The 23,323-nt window shown below is 44.1% G+C and overlaps 1 protein-coding gene and 1 pseudogene across 6 annotated transcripts in view; one reads left to right on the top strand and one right to left on the bottom strand.

The window, feature by feature from the left end:
* The first annotated feature begins 3,122 nt into the window (after positions 1-3,122).
* On the top strand, positions 3,123-5,337 carry LOC129025665 (tubulin beta-8 chain-like; annotated as a pseudogene).
* Positions 5,338-10,942: 5,605 nt separating this feature from the next.
* LOC129025664 (zinc finger protein 717-like) overlaps positions 10,943-23,323 on the bottom strand; it is a 76,540-nt gene continuing 64,159 nt past the window's right edge. For 3 of the 6 annotated variants that reach the window (XR_010125585.1, XR_010125583.1, XR_010125584.1), the window contains one exon: positions 10,943-13,764. The gene's annotated coding sequence lies outside the window, so the exon portion shown is untranslated. Of the gene's footprint in view, positions 13,765-17,084; positions 17,463-18,525; positions 18,656-23,192; position 23,323 lie in introns of all 6 variants that reach the window. The other 3 variants (XR_010125586.1, XR_010125587.1, XR_010125588.1) reach the window with 3 other exon arrangements.

Raw genomic sequence — 23,323 nt, 5'->3', positions numbered from 1 at the left:
ATATGGTATCACCATACAGGGCTCAGATATTGACTCAAAGACTTAAATATTTGGAATCTATCTTAACCTCTGGAACTGATCAACATCCCTAGAAGACAAAAAATTTATTTTAGTCATCTAAGGAGTCCCAGTCTGACAAATGACTGTGGGCTTTTTTAGGAGATGGCTGGGTACTGCTGCTTATGGGTGCCCAGATTTGGACATGTAGCCAAGCCATTATATGATACACTGAAGGGAAAGATTTAGGGCTCCTAGAATGTGAGTATAACTGCAAGCAAACCTTCAATACTCTCAAGGAGAAATTGGGCTCTGCTGCAGCCGTGGGAGTCCCCAGGTTGGATGAAACATTTTTTCTTTATGTGACCAAAAATCAAGTCATAGGTCTTGCGTAATCTTGTCCCAAAACTGGGGGACATTCCAAGGCCAGTAGCCTAATTTTCTAAGCAGATAGGCCAGGTGGCCTCAGGATGGCCTTGATGTCTTAGAGCTATTGCTGCTACCACTTTTCTAGTAGGCAAAGCTAATAAACTAAAATTAGAATAGCACCTACAGGTTTTTGACCCCACACCAAAGGAAGAAGGTCTTAGAAACTAAAGGGCACAAGTGGATAATAGGAGAACATTTATGAAAGTGTCAGGCCTTATTGCTAGACACTCCAGACATAACCCTTAAAGCCTGCCAAACCATAAACCTAGCTGCTTATCTGCCAGAGTCCGCAGGTGCTCCTAGCCTTTCTGGCATACAGGTTGTATCAGTCTGTTCTCATGCTGCTAATAAAGACATATCTGAGGCTGGGTAACTTATAAAGAAAAGAGGTTTAATTGACTCACAGTTCTACATGGTCCGGGAGGCCTCACACTCATGGCAGAAGGCAAGTGAAGAACAAAGTCACATCTCGTACATGGCAGCAGGCAAAAGAGCTTGCGTAGGGAAAGTCCCCTTTATAAAACCATCAGCTGTAATCCCAGCACTTTGGGAGGCCAAGGCAGTGGATGACCTGAGGTGAGGAGATGGAGGCCAGCCTGGCCAACATGGTGAAACCCCGTCTATACTAAAAGTACAAAAATTAAACAGGCATGTTGGTTGGCGCCTGTAATCCCAGCTACTCGGGAATCTGAGAAAGGAGAATCGCTTGAACCCAGGAATCAGAGGTTGCAGTGAGCCAAGATCATGATAATGCACTCCAGCCTGAGCAACAGAGCAAGACTGTCTCAAAAATAAATAAATAAATAAACCATCAGATCTCATGAGGCTTATTCTCTGTCACGAGAACAGCATGGGAAAGACCCATCCCCTGATTCAATTACCTCCCACGGGGCCCCTCCCACGATATATGGAATTATGGGAGATACAATTCAAGATAAGATTTGACTGGGGATACAGCAAAAGCATGTCACAGGTTATGAAACAAATGTATCCTAGCAGGCCAGACTTAGGAGAGATGAGCCCCTTGACCATCCTAAGGAAGAGTGGTTAACAGATGCAAGTTGTTTTATGCATCAGGAAAACAGGAGGGCTAGATATGCTACTATTAGTCAGCACAAGAGAATCAAGGCACAAGCATTGTTGACCTTGACCTCAGCTTAAAAAGCTGAGTTAATTGAACTTACTAAGCCCCTGCAGTTGGAAAGGATTTAAAAATTAACATTTACACTGAGTCCAAGTATTATTTTTTAGTGCTTCATGCTTATGCTGCAATTTGGAATGGGTAGGGACTCCTGACCCCCGAGGGCTTTTCCATACAACATCATTCAGATTTTGAGTTTGTTAGAATGCTGCTTTGCTGCCAAAAAGGGACTATAATTAATTGCAGAAGACATCAAAAGAGAGACTGACCATGTAAAAGGAAATGCCCTTGTAGATGCCGCAGCCAAGGCCCCTGCACTGAAAGGCCAGTGAAGCTTATGGGCGTGCTGGTCAGCATACATAGAACTGGGCCGGAATACCCTGAAGAAGAACAAAAATGGGCCAGGGATTGCATTTCAGTCCAGGGCCCCTCTGGCTGGCTGAATGATGGTAATAAATTATTAATGTCAAGTACCAATCACAGGAACATAACTCAGCACTTTCATAATTCTTTTCACCCTAGAAGGGATTGTTTCTGTTAATGTCTCATTTGTCTATAAGGGTAAATCTTTTCAAGACACTAAAACAGGTGACTCAGCACTGTGAGCTCTGTGACGGGCATGACCCAAATGCCCAGCAATTTTCTCCTTCTCCAGTTAAACCTGTCCAAAATTGAGGAACCTATCCAGGTGAGAACTGGCAACTCTAATTTACACCGATGCCTTTCTGCAGGAGATTCAAATATTTGCTAATGTTTACTGATACCTTCACTGGTTAGATCGAGGCATTCCCCACCCCATCTGAAAAATGTTTACCAGAAGAAATAACTCCTCAGTTTGGGTAATCTAAAAGCCTGCAAAGTGACAATGGCCCATCTTTCACAGCAGGCGTAGCCCAACACCTATCCTCAGCTTTAAGAATCCAATATTACCTTCACTCTGCTGGAGACTGCAGTCCTCTGGAAAGGTGAAAGGGCTAATCGTACTCTAAAGAAGACTCTAGCTAAATCAGAGGCCTGACTATCTCTAACACCCATAGCTTACTGCGGATTTGAACTGCTCCAAAGTAAAACGTATAATTAAGTCCGTTGAGTTAACATACGGAAGGCCTTTCCTAACCACAGATCTCCTAACAGATTGAAAGGACGCATCCATTACAAAAATATGTCATCAATCTAGGACAGGTGCAAAGGCACTCTGTGAATATGGAAACAAGAGTCTTCCCCTCCCACATGGGAGGAAAATTCAGTTTCAGCTCAGCTAGGGATTTAGTCTTACTAAAGAAGCGCGAGGAAGTTCTCCAGCTGAGCAGCTTTCCCCAACGTGGAAAGGACCACGCAAGGACACCTGAGCTCTCCAACAGACGTTCAACGCCAAGGGATTCACAGGTGGGTGCACCTGTGTGGAAGCAAAGCTGTTGCTTATTCTGGGAGCCGAATCCGAACCTGGGGGAGGTGGGCGCGGGGCTATTTAAGCGTTGGCGGAGGGCGGGCTGGGTCGCTGAGCGTCTGCTCCTCCTTCTCGCGCTTCTGCTACCGCCCTGATCCCGCCTTGGCCATGAGGGAAATCGTGCTCACGCAGACCGGGCAGTGCGGGAACCAGCTCGGCGCCAAGGTTGGCAGCCGGGGCTCTGAGGGCCCAGCCCGGGCCTGCTGGGGGCCGGGGAAGATGTTGGCAGTGGCGGGGGCGGAGTCCCTGCATTGCGGCCTCTGGGCTCCCTGCCGGGAACGTGGTGGAACTGGTTGCTGGCGAGGCGGCCGGGGTGGACCCCAGGGACACGGCGGCCTAGGGATGGGGGTGCGGATGAGGGTGGGGGTGCGAGGGGGGCTGGGGCGCCTCCGAGACTCAGCCCTGGCCTGTCTGGCCCCTCCCTTCTCTGGCAGTTCTGGGAGGTGATCTCTGATGAACACGCCATCGACTGCGCTGGCACCTACCACGGGGACAGCCACCTGCAGCTGGAGCGCATCAACATGTACTACAACGAGGCCAGCGGTGAGATCCCCTCCTTCCCCACCGCCCTCCTGGGAACGCGGCCCTCCCCTCCTGATGCACTCCCGCCCCGCGCAGGTGGCAGGTACGTGCCCCGCGCTGTGCTCATGGATCTGGAGCCCCGCACCATGGACTCTGTGCACTCAGGGCCCTTCGGGCAGGTCTTCAGGTCAGATAACTTCATCTTCGGTGAGCTGCGGGCGAGGACTGGGGTGGGCTCCTTAGCCAGGGCAGCTCAAAATCTAGGAGTGTCCCCAAGGTCATCGCTGTGGGAACTGTGGAGCCAGGGCCCCTGAACACCCTTGTATCCTCCGAGTGGAGTCGCTCAATCCGCCTCTCCTAAACGGGCTTTGGGAGGAAGGCCCGGGTGTCTCCTCAAGGTGAGGAGCAACTGATGTAAACTCCCTGCAGGGAGCTGAGCTGGGGCTGTGGCTACTGCCTTCCCTGAAAATGGGCAGGAGCCACCTGCAGTGAGGTCTCTTAGCCCGTCTCAGGTTTGACTCCTGACTTAATTTCTAACAGGGGAAGCTGCTGTCCTGTAACTCCGGGGGGGTGGGGGGGTTCATTTGCTCTACCTGCAGTGAGGTCTGTTAGCCCATCTCAGGTTTGACTCCTGACTTAATTCCTAACAGGGGAAGCTGCTGTCCTGTAACTCTGGGGGAGTGGGTTTCATTTGCTCCACCTGCAGGGCGAATGGTGCTTTCACCTCACACGTGACACTTGGCTCTTTTTGCATTATGGTGGTGACCACTGATGACCGTAAACCTGGCCATCGAGTGACCGGCTGTACTGTCTTACAGGTCAGTGTGGGGCCGGAAACAACTGGGCCAAGGGACACTACACAGAAGAAGCGGAGCTGATGGAGTCAGTGATAGACGTTGTCAGAAAGGAGGCTGAGAGCTGTGACTGCCTGCAGGGTTTCCAGCTGACCCACTCCCTGGGTGAGGGGACTGGCTCTGGGATGGGTACCCTTCTGCTCAGTAAGATCCGGGAGGAGTACCCAGACAGGATCATAAACACATTCAGCATCCTGCCCTCGCCCAAGGTGTCGGACACCGTGGTGGAGCCCTACAACGCCACCCTCTCAGTCCACCAGCTCATAGAAAACGCGGATGAGACCTTCTGCATAGATAACGAAGCGCTGTATGACATATGTTCCAGGACCCTAAAGCTGCCCACACCCACCTGTGGTGACCTGAACCACCTGGTGTCTGCGCCCATGAATGGGGTCACCACGTGCCTGCGCTTCCCAGGCCAGCTGAATGCCGACCTGCGGAAGCTGGCCGTGAACATGGTCCCGTTTCCCCGGCTGCATTTCTTCATGCCCGGCTTCGCCCCACTGACCAGCCGGGGCAGCCAGCAGTACCGGGCCTTGACCGTGGCTGAGCTCACCCGGCAGATGTTTGATGCTAAGAACATGATGGCGGCCTGCGACCCCCATCACGGCCGCTACCTGACGGCGGCCCCATTTTCAGGGGTCGCAGCCCATGAGGGAGGTGGATGAACAGATGTTCAACATTCAAGATAAGAACAGCAGCTACTTTGCTGACTGGCTCCCCAACAACGTAAAAACAGCCGTCTGTGACATCCTACCCCGGGGGCTGAAAATGTCGGCCACCTTCATTGGGAACAACGCAGCCATCCAGGAACTCTTCAGGCGTGTCTCAGAGCAGTTTACAGCAATGTTCAGGCGCAAGGCCTTCCTCCACTGGTACACGGGCGAGGGCATGCATGACATGGAATTCACCGAGGCCGAGAGCAACATGAACGACCTGGTGTCTGAATATCGGCAATATCAGGATGCCACGGCCGAGGAGGAGGTAGCCTAGAACTCTCCTTTCCTAGGTAAAGGGGGGAAGCAGTGTGGATCCCTCACTGTGTTCTGACAGCCACGTGTCACTACGCACTTGTTCATTTGTGTCTTCACGTCTCCTCCTGCTGCATTTTAAAGCACTTTTATAGTATGTGGTTTTGCCTAACAAAGTATGCTCACAGCATCTGGTTTCACCTCCAATCTCTTTCTATGGGCCCTCTGGCCACTGCTGCCAGAGGCGCATAGTTGTCCTGCAAGGCTGAAGCTGTCTGGAGTTATCACATGCGCAGGAACAAGCATTCCAGTGCCTTCAGGAGGGGTCGGCATGGGCTGTGGACATGGCAGGCAGGCTTCACACGAACTTGGGGATGCCCTGACCCTTTGAGCAGCGACGTGGTGGAGAACCTGTTCCTGAAGGAAGCCTTGGCTTATCCTATGTACCAAACTTCTAGGAGACCCAGCATGTCTGCAGTTCTTAAAACAAAAATGGCCATGCGTGGTGTCTGACGACTGTAATCCCAGCACATTGGGAGGCCAAGGCAGGTGGATCACAAGGTCAGGAGATCGAGAGCAGCCTGGCCAAGATGGTGAACCCAGTCTCTACTAAAAATTAGCCGGGCGTAGTTGTGGACATGTGTAGTCCCAGCTACTCGGGAGGCTGAGGCAGGAGACTTGCTTGAACCCGGGAGGCGGAGGTTGCAGTGAGCCAAGATAGTGCCACTGCACTCCTGCCTGGAGACAGAGCAAGACGCAAGACTCCATCAAAAAAAAAAAAAAAAAAACAACATAATTTAAAGGATTAAAAGATTTTGAAAAATGTATATATCTACCATTATAGTATCATACAGAATGGTTTTACTGCCGTGAAGATTCTCTGTGCTCTGTGTATCCATCTCTTCCTTCCCCTTGGACCATGGCAACCACTGATCTTTCTACTGTTCCCATAGTTTCACCGTTTCCAGAACGTCATATAATTGGAATCGAAAAGTACATAGACTTTTCGGATTGGCTTCTTTTAGCAATATGCATTTAAGTTTCCTCCATGTATTTTTTTTGTGGCTTGTTAGATCATCTCCTGTTAGCAGTGAATAATATCCCATTGCCATTATAGTTTTGTCAAGACTCAAAGTACAATGTGAAGAGTAAACATGAATGTGCACTGTAAGCTTTGAATGATAATGAAGGGTCAAGGTAGGTTCCTGGTTGTCACAGGTGTGTTCCTGTGAGGCAGGAAGCTGTAGTGGGGAGGCTGTGTGTGGGGAAAGGGACATATGAGAAGTCTGTACTCTCTGCTCCATTTAGCTGTGAACCTGCACTTCTCTAAAAAATAAAATTAGTTAAAATTAAAAGCAAAAAATTAGAAAAATTAAAACATTACAATGTGTCATATAGTTTTCAAATCACAAGACAGAAAAAGACATAATAAAAGAAACTATAGAAAACAACAAGGATAGGAATAAAACATCAGTGATAGAAGGCAGAAGACAGAAACGTGGAGCCAAACACATTAATTTATTTTAATCATTAGTTATACTCATTTATACTAATTTATATTGATTTAACATATTAATTTTGACTAAATGGCATTAAAGGAGGTTTGAGGAATTTGCATGTCACATTCTGGATGACAGGACTCAATATTAACTATTTAGTTTGCTGTAAATCATTTAAAAATATGCTCAAATTCCAATAAAAATTCTAAGAAAAATATTTTTGAACAAGAAAATGTGATTTTAAATCCATCTATTGAACACACAGACGAGACCCAATATTATAAAATTTACTATATTTAAGATTGTTATTACTATTCAAAATTAAATTTGAAATGGTACAAAAATAAACACATTAATGAAAGAGAATTAAAAACACAGAAATTGAGTATAATTTCATTTACTAACAGGGTAACATTTTAAACCCACAAAACAGCGATTTTTCCATTTATGATATTAAAATATTGGGTAATGATTTGAGAATATAAAATGATAGAATTGAATCATGGTCCCACACCTTACATAAAAGTTAATTACAGTATTAAATGTAAAAAAAGAAAAGAAAATTAAATGTGTGTGTGTTTTACGACCTTGAGAATGAATGTCTTCTGAAATCAAAATTTCAAACAGAAACCATATAAAAAGGAATAAACCTAACATACCTAAAACATAAATTCTTACATATTTCAACACCAGGTAAATAGCACGAAACAAACTGGGGACATTTTTAGAACAATTATGTTACATGAAAGTTAAAATCCTTATGACATGTACAATGTATAAAACAGTATTATTACCACTATTATTAATACCATTATGATTACCTGGTCTTCCCACACACCAGTCCTCTTCTGGTTCCCTGTGGTTAAACAGAGCCCTCCCTCTCTGGCTACAGTGAGGGATCCAGCAGGAACCCTGCCTAAACCCACAGAGTGTGTGAGCGAAGCCAGGACATCACATTCCCTCCTGCAATGACGCAGATACCCACTCACGACAGAGATTTGGTCCCTCTCGGGAAAAGTTGTGTAACAATTATTGCAGGAACTTGTTTCTTATGTTCCCAGACACATGGAGAAAGCTGGTCTGGAAGACTGATGTCCACATACTAAGAGAAGCAGTCACTCATAACACACACTGCACACACCACACCATGTGCACACGCACACACACCCCACACAGACACCACACAAACAGCACACACACCATGTGCACACGTGAAGAGGTGGCCTGCCCCTCCACACTTGTGGACGTTTCTCATTGGGTGGAATGAGAGACTTGAGAAAAGAAAGAGACACAGAGACAAAGTATGGACCCGCACCGGCACCAGTCTCTGAGTTCCCTTAGTATTTATTGATCATTATCGGGAGTTTCTCAGAGAGGGAGATGTGGCAGGACAATAGGGTAATAGTGGAGAGAAGGTCAGCAGAAAAACATATGAACAAATGTCTCTGCATCATAAACAAGGTAAAGAAAAAAGTGCTGTGCTTTTTATGTTCATACACATAAACATCTCAATTTCTTAAAGAGCAGTATTGCTGCCAGCATGTCCCACTTCCAGCCCTAAGGCGGTTTTCCCTTATCTCAGTAGATGGAATATACAATCGGCCTTTACACGGAGACATGCCATTGCCCAGGGACGAGCAGGAGACAGATGCCTTCCTCTTATCTCAACTGCAAAGAGGCCTTCCTCTTTTACTAATCCTCCTCAGCACAGACCCTTTATGGGTGTCAGGCTGGGGGACAGTTAAGTCTTTCCCTTCCCACGAGGCCATATTTCAGACTATCACATGGGGAGAAACCTTGGACAATACCTGGCTTTCCTAGGCAGAGGTCCCTGTGGCTGGCCTTCCTCAGTGTTTTGTGTCTCTGGGTACTTGAGAGTAGGGAGTGGTGGTGACTTAACAAGCATGCTGCCTTCAAGCATTTGTTTAACAAAGCACATCCTGCACAGCCCTTAATCCATTTAACCTTGACTTGACACATTACATGTCTCAGGGAGCACAGGGTTGGGGGTAGGGTTACAGATTAACAGCCTCTCAAGGCAGAAGAATTTTTCTTAGTACAGAACAAAATGGAGTCTCTTATGTCTACTTCTTTCTACATAGACACAGTAACAGTCTGATCTCTTTCTTTTCCCCACACACACGCATACACACCCCACACGCAGACACCACACACTGCACACACACCATGTGCACACACACACACCCCAGACACCACACACACACCCGACACCACACCCACTGCACACACACCATGTGCACACACACACACCCCAGACACCACACACACACCCCGGACACCACACCCACTACACACACACCATGTGCACACACACACACCCCAGACACCACACACACACCCCAGACACCACACCCACTGCACACACACCATGTGCACACACACACACCCCAGACACCACACACACACCCCAGACACCACACCCACTGCACACACACCATGTGCACACGCACACACACGCCCCCCTGCACTGCACACACACAACACCCACTGCACACACACCACGTGCACACGCACACCCCAGACACCACACACTGCACACACACCATGTGCACATGCATACCCCACACACACACCACACCCACTCCACACACCATGTGCACATGCACACGCACCCCAGACACCAAACTGCACACACACCATGTGCACACACACCAGACACCACACACACTGCACATAACCATCTGCACATGCACACACCCTAGACACACACACACTGCACACACGTGCACATGCACACACCAGACACCACACACTGCACACACACCATGTGCACACACACACCATGTGCACACACACCATGTGCACGCATACACACCCCAGACACCACATGCACACACACGTGCACACACCCCACAGACCACACCGCACACACATGTGCACACACACCCCACACAGACACCACACACTGCACACACACCCACTTCACACGCCACACCATGTGTACATGCACGCACCACACACACTGCATACACACCGTGTACGCAAACACATACACCCCACACATACACCACACACAGACACCACACACACTGCATGCAGCACACCATGTATCCACGCACACACACCCCCACACACCACACCATGTACACTCGCACACACACCCCACAGACACCACACACACTGCACACACACCATGTATACATGCACACACACCCCCACATACTGCACACACACCACGTGCACATGTACACACACCACATACAGACGCCACATTGCATACACACCATGTGCACACGCACACACACCCCCACACACCACACACACTGCACACACACCAGGTGCACACACGCACACCCGATACACCACACACACACCATGTGCACACACACACACACCCACACACCACACACACTGCACACACACCATGTGCACAAGTGCACACATCCATACACCACACCGCACAATGTGCACACACCCATACCCCCCCACACACTGCACACACACAACACACACGAATCTACTACACACAACATACACATACAGCACCACACACATCCCATACTCCCCACACACGTCACACGTATATATAGCACCACACACACAGAGCACACACACCACACACACTGTGCGCACACACACCATTCTACACACATCACACATCAAACACTACACACAGTGCACACACACCCAGCACCACACACACATCACATACACCACACACTGCACACACATATCACACGCACACCACACCACACATAGTACACATACACACCACACACACATACATCACAAACAGCACATATACACACCATGCACCACCCACAAACTACACACAGTATACACACATAACACCCACAATACACACCACACACACATATACATACCCCATGAACCTACTACACACACAGACACACACACACCATCCATACACATCACACGCATACACCTGCGCACACCTCACAGCATACATACAATCCTCACTTTTAGAAATTAATTTGGCTTTTAAGGGGCCTGGATAGTAAAGTATTTTATTGGCGTTTGAATGAGCCAAGAAAATGTGTATAAATACACATGCGTAACTATAAGGGCACAAGTAGTACTTTCGAAATCACAACATTAGATTAAACCATGTAAATTTTTTATTGTTTTTAAAAAATCAAGTCTTTCTCATTTTACTAGAAACTATTTACAAGAGTAAATAAGATTCTTACTGAGGTCAAAAGACTTTCTGGAAAAACTTCTCCTTGATGAAATTGCACTTAAAACATCACTTCCATCGTGAAGTATTTAAGATGTTCTTGGTCCTTTTCCTGTTATGTGGAATCATCAATTCAAATTTTAAAAGTGACTTTGAGATGTTTTTCATCTATTATTTTAAAAATGTTGAAGGCGTTTTTAATTCTGCCTTCAACAGAGATCGACATACCTCTGATTATGATGTAAAACTGAATACGTTATTCTGACAGGCTTTCTTTTCTGCAGCGCAGCTACCATCATTATTAATAAGGATTGAATGCTTTTAATCCATGCACAATCTGTATTCCCTGCTTTATAATGAATAGAAATCTAATTCTCACTATGAAGGCAGATAAAAGTAATCCCTTCAACCTATAGATGAATCATTTACCAAAGCACTCAGACTTTAAATAACATTCATCAAATGTGTCTATATTTCTATGCAGATTCATAGAAAGAACATGTAGTTTAAATCATTGCACATTTTATGCTTTTACATGAGTTGTGATGTTCATTAGTATTTTTATCACATTTCCCCGAAGGTAGGCTAATTACTGTTATTATTTTCAGCTAGAAATATAAAATGTATTTTCTATTTTTGAAGACTTTGAAACATAACCCTTGGAATATAATATCTGTGTATAATATCTGCAGAAAGCATGAAAGTAATATTTAAACAGTATGCATTTTTTCCAGAATGAAAATTTCCTCTACAATAACATTCATCTTTTTTTCCTGATGGGCTCATAGAAGTCAACATTTCTAACATTGCTGGACGTTATTTACATTAAACTTGCATCAGCTTCGGGTGTTGCAGAAACTGAGCAAGAGGCCACAAGCTACACAATACACACAAACACACACAAAACTTGTATTATTATACTTACCTAAGTGTCTAACGAGGTGGATAAATATATTAGATTGCTCCAGAACAAGGATTTTTATGGGGCCTATTGGAAAGTATGACTGCAGTTTGAGTGAGATGCCTGTAAGAGATTCAATATGGCCACTAATAGAGTATCCAATTTTAAAAACACTGACAGAAGGCTCATGAGATAGAAATTTTCACCTAAATCTATTGGAAATGTGCTACTAGATGCTGTAGTAAAAAGACTGGTGTGGTAATTGTAAAACACATCTGATATCTAAACCTTTGTTTTTTACCTGAAATCCTTATGGGGGTGATTGTGTATGTCAATTTGAATTTTCCCATCAACAAGATAAATAAATACACAAATAAATAGCCAGCCTTCCTGGATGAATTAGTTCACCTTTCTATATTTTGAGGGCAGTGCTTCTCCTCCTTTGACAGCCACAAGATTCACCCGGGGATCCCTTAAAATGCAAAACCATAGACCACACTTTGACTAGCTTGGATAAGGGGCCAGAGCATTGAAATGAGTGTGTATGTGACTGTGCTAAGATTCTCCTGCTCATTTGGGCACTGGCTTACCATATAAACAAAGCTTAGGACCTCTAGTCCTTGCTGGAAAAGAAATACACATACATAGGATGTGACTATGGATATGGAATATCTGTTGTGTTCTGGACATTGTGCTACACAACAGAGGTAAGAAGTCAAAAAATCCCCTGTCTCTATCTGAAAGATAGAGAAATAATCAAATTTATTATTTATTTCAAATGTTGAAATAATCTTATTTCAATTATTGAAATAATCTTAATTCAAATATTGAAATAATCTCTTATTGAAAGATAGAGAAGTCAGATAATCCCTTGTCTCTATCTGAAAGGAGCTTCCTACACAGTGGCTTCTGAGGTCTTTGAAACTAGATTCACTTTCAGATTTGATTATTATATTTATGATTTGATATTTTCATTGAACCCCATGATATGATGAAGTTTTCTAGAACCTGCTAGAATAATTGACTTTGCTCTCAGCATTATGAAGCCACTGGGCACATAAGTAGTTCATTTATGTTTGTGTTTAACCAGACAGGAACAACTTGAGCTACTTTTCTAGCCACCTTCGTTTAGAGCTGTTTTTGTTTGTTATTTTTGTTTGTTTGTTTTTGAGACGGGTCTCACTCTGTCACCTAGGCAGTGGCGTGATCAGAGCTCACTGCAGCCTCTACCTTCTGGGCTCAAGCAATCCTCTCACCTCAGCCTCCTGAAAAGCTGGGACCACAGGCTCATACCACCATACGCAGCTAATTAAAAATAATTTTTTTTTTTTGTAGAGACGGTTTTTCCATGTTTCCTAGACTTGTCTCCAACTCTTGAACTTAAGCAATCTGCCTGGCTCAGCCTCCTAAAGTGTAGAGCTGTGTTTTCAGTCTTTTTTGAGCTGTTTTACAATCCAGTTTTGAACTGGTAAGTTTGGATTCATTCTGATATTTACAGATTTAACATCCTACTTCACAAGATGCTCATAGCCTTAATCCATTACAGCCGCTGCCTCATCCATCTCTGCTCATAGCCTTGATCCATTGCAGTAGCCACCTCGTCCATCTCTGCTCATAGCCTTGATCCATTGCAGTAGCCACCTCGTCCATCTCTGCTCATAGCCTTGATCCATTGCAGTAGCCACCTCGTCCATCTCTGCTCATAGCCTTGATCCATTGCAGTAGCCACCTCCTCCATCTCTGCTCATAGCCTTGATCCATTGCAGTAGCCACCTCGTCCATCTCTGCTCATAGCCTTGATCCATTGCAGTAGCCACCTCGTCCATCTCTGCTCATAGCCTAAACTAATAGAAGCCAGAGGGAAGAAATGGAAGCCAACGTGAGTCCAGAACACACATTTTATAAGAGTATAAGAAATTTAAAAACAGCAAAGTATATCATGAAGTTTGTAATAGATGTGCATGGCTAACATTTATTCTTAATCAATATATTCTATAAATTGGGAGAAAATACTAAACACATGAAAAGTAAGGAACTTGGGCTGGGTGCGGTGGCTCATGTCTGTAATCCCAGCACTTTGGGAGGCCGAGGCTGGCGGATCACAAGGTCAGGAGATCAAGACCATACTGGCTAACATGGTGAAACCCCGTCTCTACTAAAAATACGAAAAAATTAGCCAGGTGTGGTGGTGGGTGCCTGTATTCCCAGCTACTCGGGAGGCTGAGGCAGGAGAATGGCATGAACCTGGGAGGCAGAGCTTGCAGGGAACCAAGATCGCGCCACTGCACTCCAGCCTGGGGACAGAGTGAGACTCCATCGCAAAAAAAAGAAAAAAAGAAAGAAAAGTAAGGAACTTTCATCATTAATATATAACTAATATGACGAGAATGTGGTTTATGTTTTTATCTTTGCAAGATTTAGGAACATTTGGTGCAAGGAGGAAGAATTTATAATAATGAGGAGCATGTATGATACTGGAGGGAGCCTTTTGACAAGGGGGAAATAGCATCATGATATGCTATGGTCATAGCTATGTGGTAGCGCAGCCAGCTATGGTCTCCCCCGTCAAACCCACTAGGCAGTGTTCAGTTACCAACATTAAGATAGAGCTCACCCACCCAGGACAGAAGAGAAAATATACACTGCAGTCAGAAGCCACTGTGTAGGAAGCTCCTTTCAGATACAGGCAAGGGATATTTGACTTTTTATCTCTAGTGTCTAGTACAATGTCGAGAACATAACAGATATTCCATATGCACACTCACATACTATGTATCTGCATTTCTTTTCCAGCATGGACTGGAGGTCCTAAGCTTCATTAATATGGTGAGCCAGTGCCCACATGAACAGTAGGATCTTAGCACTGTCACCTGGACATCCATTTAAATGCTCTTGTCTTAGCTAGTCAAAGTGTGGTCTATGAGTTTGCATTTTAATAAGATCCCCGGGTGAATCTTGTGCGTGTTACAGGGAAGCACTGTCCTACATCGTATGTGACAGGCTCTCATAGTCACCATCATCACGGGAATCTTGCACACGTTACAGAGAAGCACTGTCCTACATCATATGTGACAGGCTCTCATAGTCGCCATCATCACGGGAATCTTGTGCATGTTACACGGAAGCACTGTCCTACATCATATGTGACAGGCTCTCATAGTCACCATCACCATGGGAAGCTGCATTTAGAGCATTTAACTATATGGGCTCTGAAATCAGGTGACTTAGGTTTAGACTTCCTTCTACTTCTTACTAAGCAGAGAACTCTGGGGTGAAAACTTTACGAGACCCAGTTTTATCACGTCCAAATTGGAGGCACGGGGAAATTATAGCATTTTGCATAGAATATTGTTTTAAGTATAAAATGAAGTCGTACATAGTAAGCTTCTGCCATACACTAACTGCACAATAAATATTAGTTAATAGTAACTCATTTAATCCTAAGGTCTATAAATTTGTACACAATAATTTTTTGTGACTACACAAATTTTCATAATTAGTCTAGGTTTAAAATCAAGGAATGTTCTTAGTTGTAGTTGGCAATCAATATGACATGCCAAAATTATATGTAAGTATCTTATTGTTGGTGGGGATATAAGAAGTTTGCCATCAAAAGAGAGACGATAATCTATGTTTGCAGACTCCAGAAAGCTGTCTCTCACATAAGAATTTGCAATTTCTGGGGGAAAAGAAAAAGTTGATTGTGCGAATAAACATTACCATGGAGTCTTCTCTATGGCATCATCAAAAATGAAAGCTGATTCTCATCTTCCTAACAATCTGCAAAGACGAGTGAAATGCAACCTACTGAGCATCAAGTTAAAGAAGGAGATAACTTGAGTGGAACAGGAGGAAACCATGTCACTGCTAGGGAAATCAATATGACCAGTGTTCCTCTGCCCTCCTCCGAGGCTAAGGATGGGTTAAATATCAGTGGCTGACCTCAGGTAATGGAATGAGAAAAAAAGCTATAAAAATGCATGCATTACGTAATTAAGAGGGTGGGAAGTTATTTTTTTAAAAAAGGCAATTCCTAGTTGGGTTCCTTCCTGTTCACCCCATTGGCGAAGAAGCTAGTCTTGCCCTAGCATTCTGGGAATGGCTGCAGACACAACAAACACCGAGCAGACGAAATTCACAGTAATTTACTCATCACACATACTCAGCCCAGCGGGGGATGACACTGCATTTATGCAGGTCTACCCAGGGTTTGCACTCTGGAATGGTGGGTGTGGGAGGCAGGCTTGGTAGAAATCAGAGGGTGGGGTAACCCCTGGTCCCTTCAGAGATCTGCTTGACTAATTGAGTTTTGCAGTCTGGTGGGGGCATGAAGCCATTAGGTTGAGGACATGGTGGGGTGCTGCATGAAATTTTAGGTGTCAAAATACAATTGACCCCTGATGTTTTAACATCAGACATTTATTTTCATGATGACTAATATTTTGAGAGGCTGGGAGAAAGCTGTTAAGACATTGTAATAAGTGCTTAGGGACATGAGAGATTAGGAAGGCCACAGTTATGAGTAATGTAATGTGGAAGCTGATGCAAAGCTACTGGCCCCATTTATTTAGCAGGACACAGGAAAAGTGATCTGGGGTCCATGGCAGCACAAGTGTGTTCATAAATATTTGGGTGATGTCACGCATTCCGCATGCATTGGTTTTCATATCTCCAGTGAGTTGTTGGGCAAGTCTGATATTACTGATTCACAAGCAGCAGGCAGCTTCCTGTATGGAGCTACCTCCACCCCTGGACAGTCCAGGACTGAATGGTTGTCAAAAATGTGAACTCCTTGATGTCCAGTAAAGGCAACTGAGGGAACTGTGTAGCATTGGTGTAAAAAGTGCACTTTCCTAAGAAGCATGAACTTAGAGTAATCAAAGCCTGGGGCAACAGTGGAACCCAGCAGGGCATCCACTCACTGCTTTGTAACTTAAATAGGAATTCTTTGAGGAGCTCAGTCTATCTCTCAACTAAAGCAGCTGCCTGCAGCCTATAGGGGCAGTGGAAGCTCTACTGGACACTTTCACAAGCCCAGCACTGTGTTTTCTGATGAAATGTTGCCTTGGTCACCATCAGTAGTGTCTGGAACTCTGCAGGGGATAAGGAGTGTCCCTGTGAGATCCGTACTATGTCCTTGGTTAAAAAAAAAGGCATCTGTCACCTTGATTGTATTCTGAGTATCCATGAGACAAGAAGTTTCTTCAATTCAATGAGGAGGGAAGGTGGACAATTCTTGGCAATTGCCAAAAAGTTTGTAGAAATGTACAAATGGGGCTAATTGTTGGCCCAGCATCAGTGCTGAGATGACCACCTCAAGTTTGGCCGGTCATGCTGAGGCTTGGGTGTCATCCTTTATCAGGGACATCCTAGCTAAGGGAGGGAAGGCAGCAGCATCCCACTGAGCTCCATCATGTCTGATGATGGCATTCATTCAGAAGGTGGACGAACTTCACTGCTGGTCACTCAGTCGATCCCGAGGTGCCTCAGAGACGGGTGACTTCCAGCACCACAGCCTGAGGATGAAGCAGGCCAGTGTTTCCTGCAGATGAGATGGTAGGGGATCCAGGTTTGACTCCATCCTGAGGCAAGGAGGTCTCTGCAGCTGTGCCAAGGCTGTGGGGTGCTACTTCCCAAGGCCTGATGACCAGATAGGCATGAAGGCTCGTGGACATGGATGCAGAGCCCTCTGTTTCCAGAGTGTCCAGTATGTGGTCAGCAATCACTGCCCTGATGCTGTACAGCACAGGGTCAAAAGGGGCAGGTTTGATTTTTACATCAGAAGCCCATGGACTACTTATGGACACCATATGCAACCCAGATACTTCAGGAGGCATGAGAAGAGGTTGCTAAAGCATCCACAGTGTGTTCTCTGAGGATATTCATAGGGGCACCTGTTAATTTAAATTTGGACAGATTCCAGACTTGTTGAAGGAGGCTTCTTTCAAGGTGGGTCAGTTTGCCAATGACAGCATCAGTGAGATTAAGTAAGATTTGTAAATAAGAAATATGTTGTCACCTGAACCCCAAGTGAAGAATTAAAGGGCTGGGCACAGTGGCTCACACCTGTAATCCCAGAACTTTAGGAGGCCGAGGCAAGAGGATCACTTCAGCCCAGGAGTTTCAGACCAGCCTGGGTAACATAGCAAGACATTTTCTCTACCAAAAAAAAAAAACAAAACAAAATTAGCTGAGTGTCGTGGCACACACCTGCAGTCTTAGCTACTTGGAAGGCCAAGATGGGAGAATTGCTTGAGCTCAGGAGGTCGAGGCTGCAGTGAGCTGAAATCGTGCCACTTCACACCAGTCTGGGTGACAGAGCAAGACTGTGCCTCCAAAAAACAAAACGCAAATTAAAGACTGTTGGGCTTGTATTAACATTGTGGATGCTGAGAGGATCAATAACTATTTTTTGAAAGTCTCAGGAATAGGGCAGCCCCATGTTTACCAAGGAATTTTCAGGAATTGAAGCAAAGTGGCAGGGCCTTGCACCAGTGTGTTAGGGAAAGGTCCATTCCCTTTGTGTAAGCTTCCTTGTATCTGTGTGTCCTTAGTGTGTAAAATGAACTTTCTCTGAGAATGATGTCATCAGTATAATGTCACACCTGTGCTCCTGTAGAAAGGTGGTTGCAGTGAGATCTTGTCTGTGAAGACTGCATGCAATGACAAGGCTGCCGAGGCACTCCGTGGGTCGCCTGGTCCCTTCAGAGATGAAGGCAGGCTATGACTGAGACTCTGCTAAAATAGGCACAAAAAGAACATGGTAGCCAAATCTGTAACAACAAAGTATTTATCAGTTGCATGAATATATATAGGTTTATTGTAAGGAATTGGCTAATGTGGTTATGGAGGCTAAGAAGTCCCAGGACCTGCAGTCAGCAAGCTGAAGAACCAGGACTGCCAATGTTGGAGTCCCAGTCAAAGCCTAAAGTCTTGAGAACCAGGAAAGCTGATGGCATAAGTTACAGTCCACGTCTGACTTCAATCTATGTCTCAGCTCTGAAATCATCAGACAAAGAGAGTGAATTCTCTCTTCCTCTACCTTTGTGTTTTATTTGGGTTTTTAATGGATTGGATGAGGCCCACTCACATTGGGGAGGGCAACTACTTTACTAAGTCTACATATTCAAATGTTCATCTCATCAAGGAACACCCTCACAGACACATTCAGAGTGTTTAGGCAACCCAACTTGGCAAATAAAATTTACCATCAAAGGCGAAAGATGTATACGATCTGAAGAGAAACCAGAGATGCAGGATGGTTAAACATCTGCAAGTCAATAAATGTGATACACCATATAAACAGAATTAAAAACAAAAATCACATGATCATCTCAATACCTGCAGAAAAAGGATTTGACAAAATCCAGCATCACTTTATGCTTAAAACCCTCAGGAACACTGACATAGGAAAAGCATTTGACAAAATCCAGAATCCCTTTATGTTTAAAACCCTCAGGAAAATCGACATAGAAGGGACATACCTTAAGGTAATAAAAGCCATATATGACAAACACACAACCAACATTATACTGAATGGGGAAAAGTTGAAAGCATTCCCCCTGAGAACTGGAAAAAGACGATGATGCCCACTTTCACCACTTCTATTCAACACAGTACTAGAAGTCCTCACCAGAGCAATCAGATAAGAGAAATAAAGGGCATCCAAATCGGTAAAGATGTTGAACTGTCACTCTTTGCTGATGACATGATCATATACCTAGAAAACCCTAGACTCATCCCAAAAGCTACTAGAATTGGTAAATGAATTCAGCAGTTTCAGGATACAAAATTAATGTTCACAAGTCAGTGGCTCTGCTATACACTAACAATAACCATGCTGAGAATCAAATCAAGAACTCACCCCCTTTTACAATAGCTGCAATAAAAACCTTAGGAATATTATAATTCCTATAATTATAATAGTATATTCCTATAATTGTCAATTGCGTGCAATCTTTGCAGACAAAATCTTAATTATATCTGGAATACTTAAAGAAGCAAAAGATCTCTACAAGGAAAACTACAAAACACTGCTGACAGAAATTACAGACACAAACAAATGGAAACACATCCCATGCTAATGGATAGGTAAAATCAATATTGTGAAAATACCATACTGCCAAAAGCAATCTACAAACTCAATGCAATCCCCATCAAAGTACCAACATCAGTTTTCACAGAACCAGAAAAATTCATATGGAAACAATAAAGATATAGAAGGGACATACCTTAATGTAATAAAAGCCTAGAACCAAAAAAGAGTCTGATAGCCAAAGCAAGACTAAGCAAAAAGAACAAATCTAGAAGCCCACTTCAAACTATACTATAAGGCCATAGTCACCAAAACAGCATGGTACTGGTATAAAAATGGTCACATAGATCAATGGAAGATAATAGAGAACCCAGAAATAAAGCCAAATACTTAACAGTCATCTAATCTTCAACAAAGCAAATGAAAACATAAAGCAGGGAAAGAAAATCCTATTCAACAAATGGTGCTGGGATAAATGGCAAAACCACACATAGAAGAATGAAAGTGGATCCTCATTTCTCACCCTATACAAAAATCAACTCAAGATGGATCAAGGACTTTAATACTTGAAACCACAAAAATTATAGAAGATGACATTTGAAAAACCTTTCTAGACATTGGCTTAGGCAAAGACTTCACAACCAATAACCCAAAAAGCAAATTCAACTAAAACAAAGATAAATAGATGGGACTTAATTAAACTAAAAAGCTTCTTCACAGTAAAAGAAATAATCAGCAGAGTAAACAGATAACCTACAGAGTGGGAGAAAATCTTTACAATCTATACTTCTGATTAAAGGACTAATATGTAGAATCTGCAAGGAACTCAAACCAGCAAGAAAAAAAACCCATCAAAAAGTGGGCTAAGGACATGAATAGACAATTCTCAAAATAAGATATACAACTAGCAAACAAACACATGTAAAAATGCTCAACATAACTAATTATCAGGGAAATGCAAATCAAAACCACAATAAAATGCAATAGCACCTCACTCCTACAAGAATGGTCATAATCAAAAAATCAACAAATAATAGCTGTTGGCATGGATGTAGTAAAAAGGGAACACTTTTACACTTTTTGGAGGGAATGTAAACTAGTAAAACAGCTATGGAAAACAGTGAAGAGATTTCGGAAAGAACTAAAAGCAGATCTATCATTTGATCCAGGAATCCCACTCCTGGGTATCTACCCAGAGGAAAAGAAGTCATTATATGAAAAAGATACTTGCACATGCATGTTTATAGCAGCACAATATGCAACTGCAAGAATGTGAAACGAGCCTAAATGCCCATCAATCAATAAATGGATAAAGAAAATGTGGTATATATATTTAACATGGAATACTACTCAGCCATAAGATGGAATGAAAGAATGCATTCACAACAACCTGGATGAAACTGGACACCATTATTCTAAGTGAAGTAACTTAGGAATGGAAAACCAAACATTGTATGTTCTCACTCATAAGTGGGAGCTAAGGTATGAGGATGCAAAGGCATAAGAATGATACAATAGTCTTTGGGGACTTAGGGGAAAGGCTAGGAGTGGTGGGGTGGATGCAGTGAGGGATAAAACACTACATGTTGGGTATAGTGTACACTGCTTGGGTGATGGATGCACCAAAAATCTCAGAAATCGCCACTAAAGAAATTATTCATGTAACCAAACAGCACCTGTTCCCCAAAAACCTGTTGAAATAAAAAAAAGAAACCATTGTATTCCCCAAAAACCTACCGAAATAAAAAAAATTAACCACAGTAATATTAGGCACTGGGTATGGGGGCCTTAATGGATGGGAGCACTGCACTCACAATACAGCAACCCACTATGAAACACCATTTATTATTTGCAGGTTTAAGAACAGACCAAATTCTACTGCTAACTGTTGAAGCAATGAGGATAATCACCCCTTCACTAATTAATTAGGAGTTATATAATAAGTTTTATTTATTTGAAGTAATGTGGTAATTTATTTGGACCATATATGCCAATTTTTCAAGATGGGGAGGCTAGGCATCATGGCTCACGACTGTAATCCCACACCTGTAACCCTAACCTTAACCACAACAACAACCCTAACCTTTAACCCTAACCCCAAATCCTAACACCTAACTCTAAACCTAAACCTTACCAATAGCCCTAGCCCTAACACCTAACCCCTAAAGTTAACCCCTAACCCTAACCCTTAACCCTAACCCTACCCTGACCCCAATCCTAACCCTCACCCCTAACCCCTAACCCTAGCCCTAACCCCTAACCACAACCCTATCCCCATAACCCCCAACCCTAACCCCAGCCCCAAACTCTACCACCAACCCCTAACCCTACCGCCAACCCCTAACCCAAACCACTAACCCCTAATCCTAACCCTCTAACCTCTAACCCCCAAACCCTAACCCTACCCTAACCCTAACCCCAACCCCAATGCCAAACCCAACCCCTAACCCTACCCTAACCCATAACCTTAACCCTTAACCCTAACCCTACCCTTAACCCTAACCCAACTCTATACCTAACCCTTACCCCTAACCATGACCCTGACCCCAGAACCAGCCCTGAACCTAACACCTAACCCCAACCCTAACCCTAGCATTAACCCTAACTCTAACCCCTAAACCATAACCCTAACCCTAACTCCAATCCCCAACCCTAAACCTTAACCCTTAACCCCTATACATAACCTGAACCTGAACCCACATCCCTAACCCACTACCCCTCATCCTAATTCTAAACCTTAACCCTAACCCCTAACCCTTACCATAACACAAACCCACTAATGGTAGCCCATAACCCTAGCCCAAACCCTAAACCCTAACCCTAATCTGACTGCAACCCCTCACCACAACCACTAATGCTAACCCCAAACATTAACCCTACCCCTCGAATCCTAACCCCCAACCTTAAAATGTAACCACAACCCAAATCCCAAAGCTGACATATCCTAATCCATAACCCCTAACCCTAATTCTAATCCTAATCACAACCCCTAAACCCTTATGCTAATGTTGTCCCCAACCCCAACATCATACCCTAATCCTAACCCTCACACTGATAGTAACCCTAATTCTCACCATAACAGTCATAAACCTATCTTTGGATTCTAAGCCCTAACCCTGAGTGACCCTAAACCCCCTCCCTTGTTAAACATTCCCATTTCACCATGCTGCATTTGAAATTGAGCTGTGTCACTCCACCACTGCAAAATTCTATTCGTTAAGATCCTGTATATGTTACCTTGCCTCAGCAGGTGTCTGTTTCTGTCTTTGACATGTTCTTCAATACTGTTCTTCCCCATTAAACTACTGTACTAGGAAAAAACGTTGTCACACTTGTGTGCGCCACTTGCCATGGATTAACACATGTCC

The sequence above is a fragment of the Pongo pygmaeus genome, chromosome Y, assembly GCF_028885625.2.
Source record: "Pongo pygmaeus isolate AG05252 chromosome Y, NHGRI_mPonPyg2-v2.0_pri, whole genome shotgun sequence".
Lineage (NCBI taxonomy): Eukaryota > Metazoa > Chordata > Mammalia > Primates > Hominidae > Pongo > Pongo pygmaeus.
Note: the sequence above shows the minus strand (reverse complement) of the source record. Positions and strands in the feature narration are given on the sequence as shown.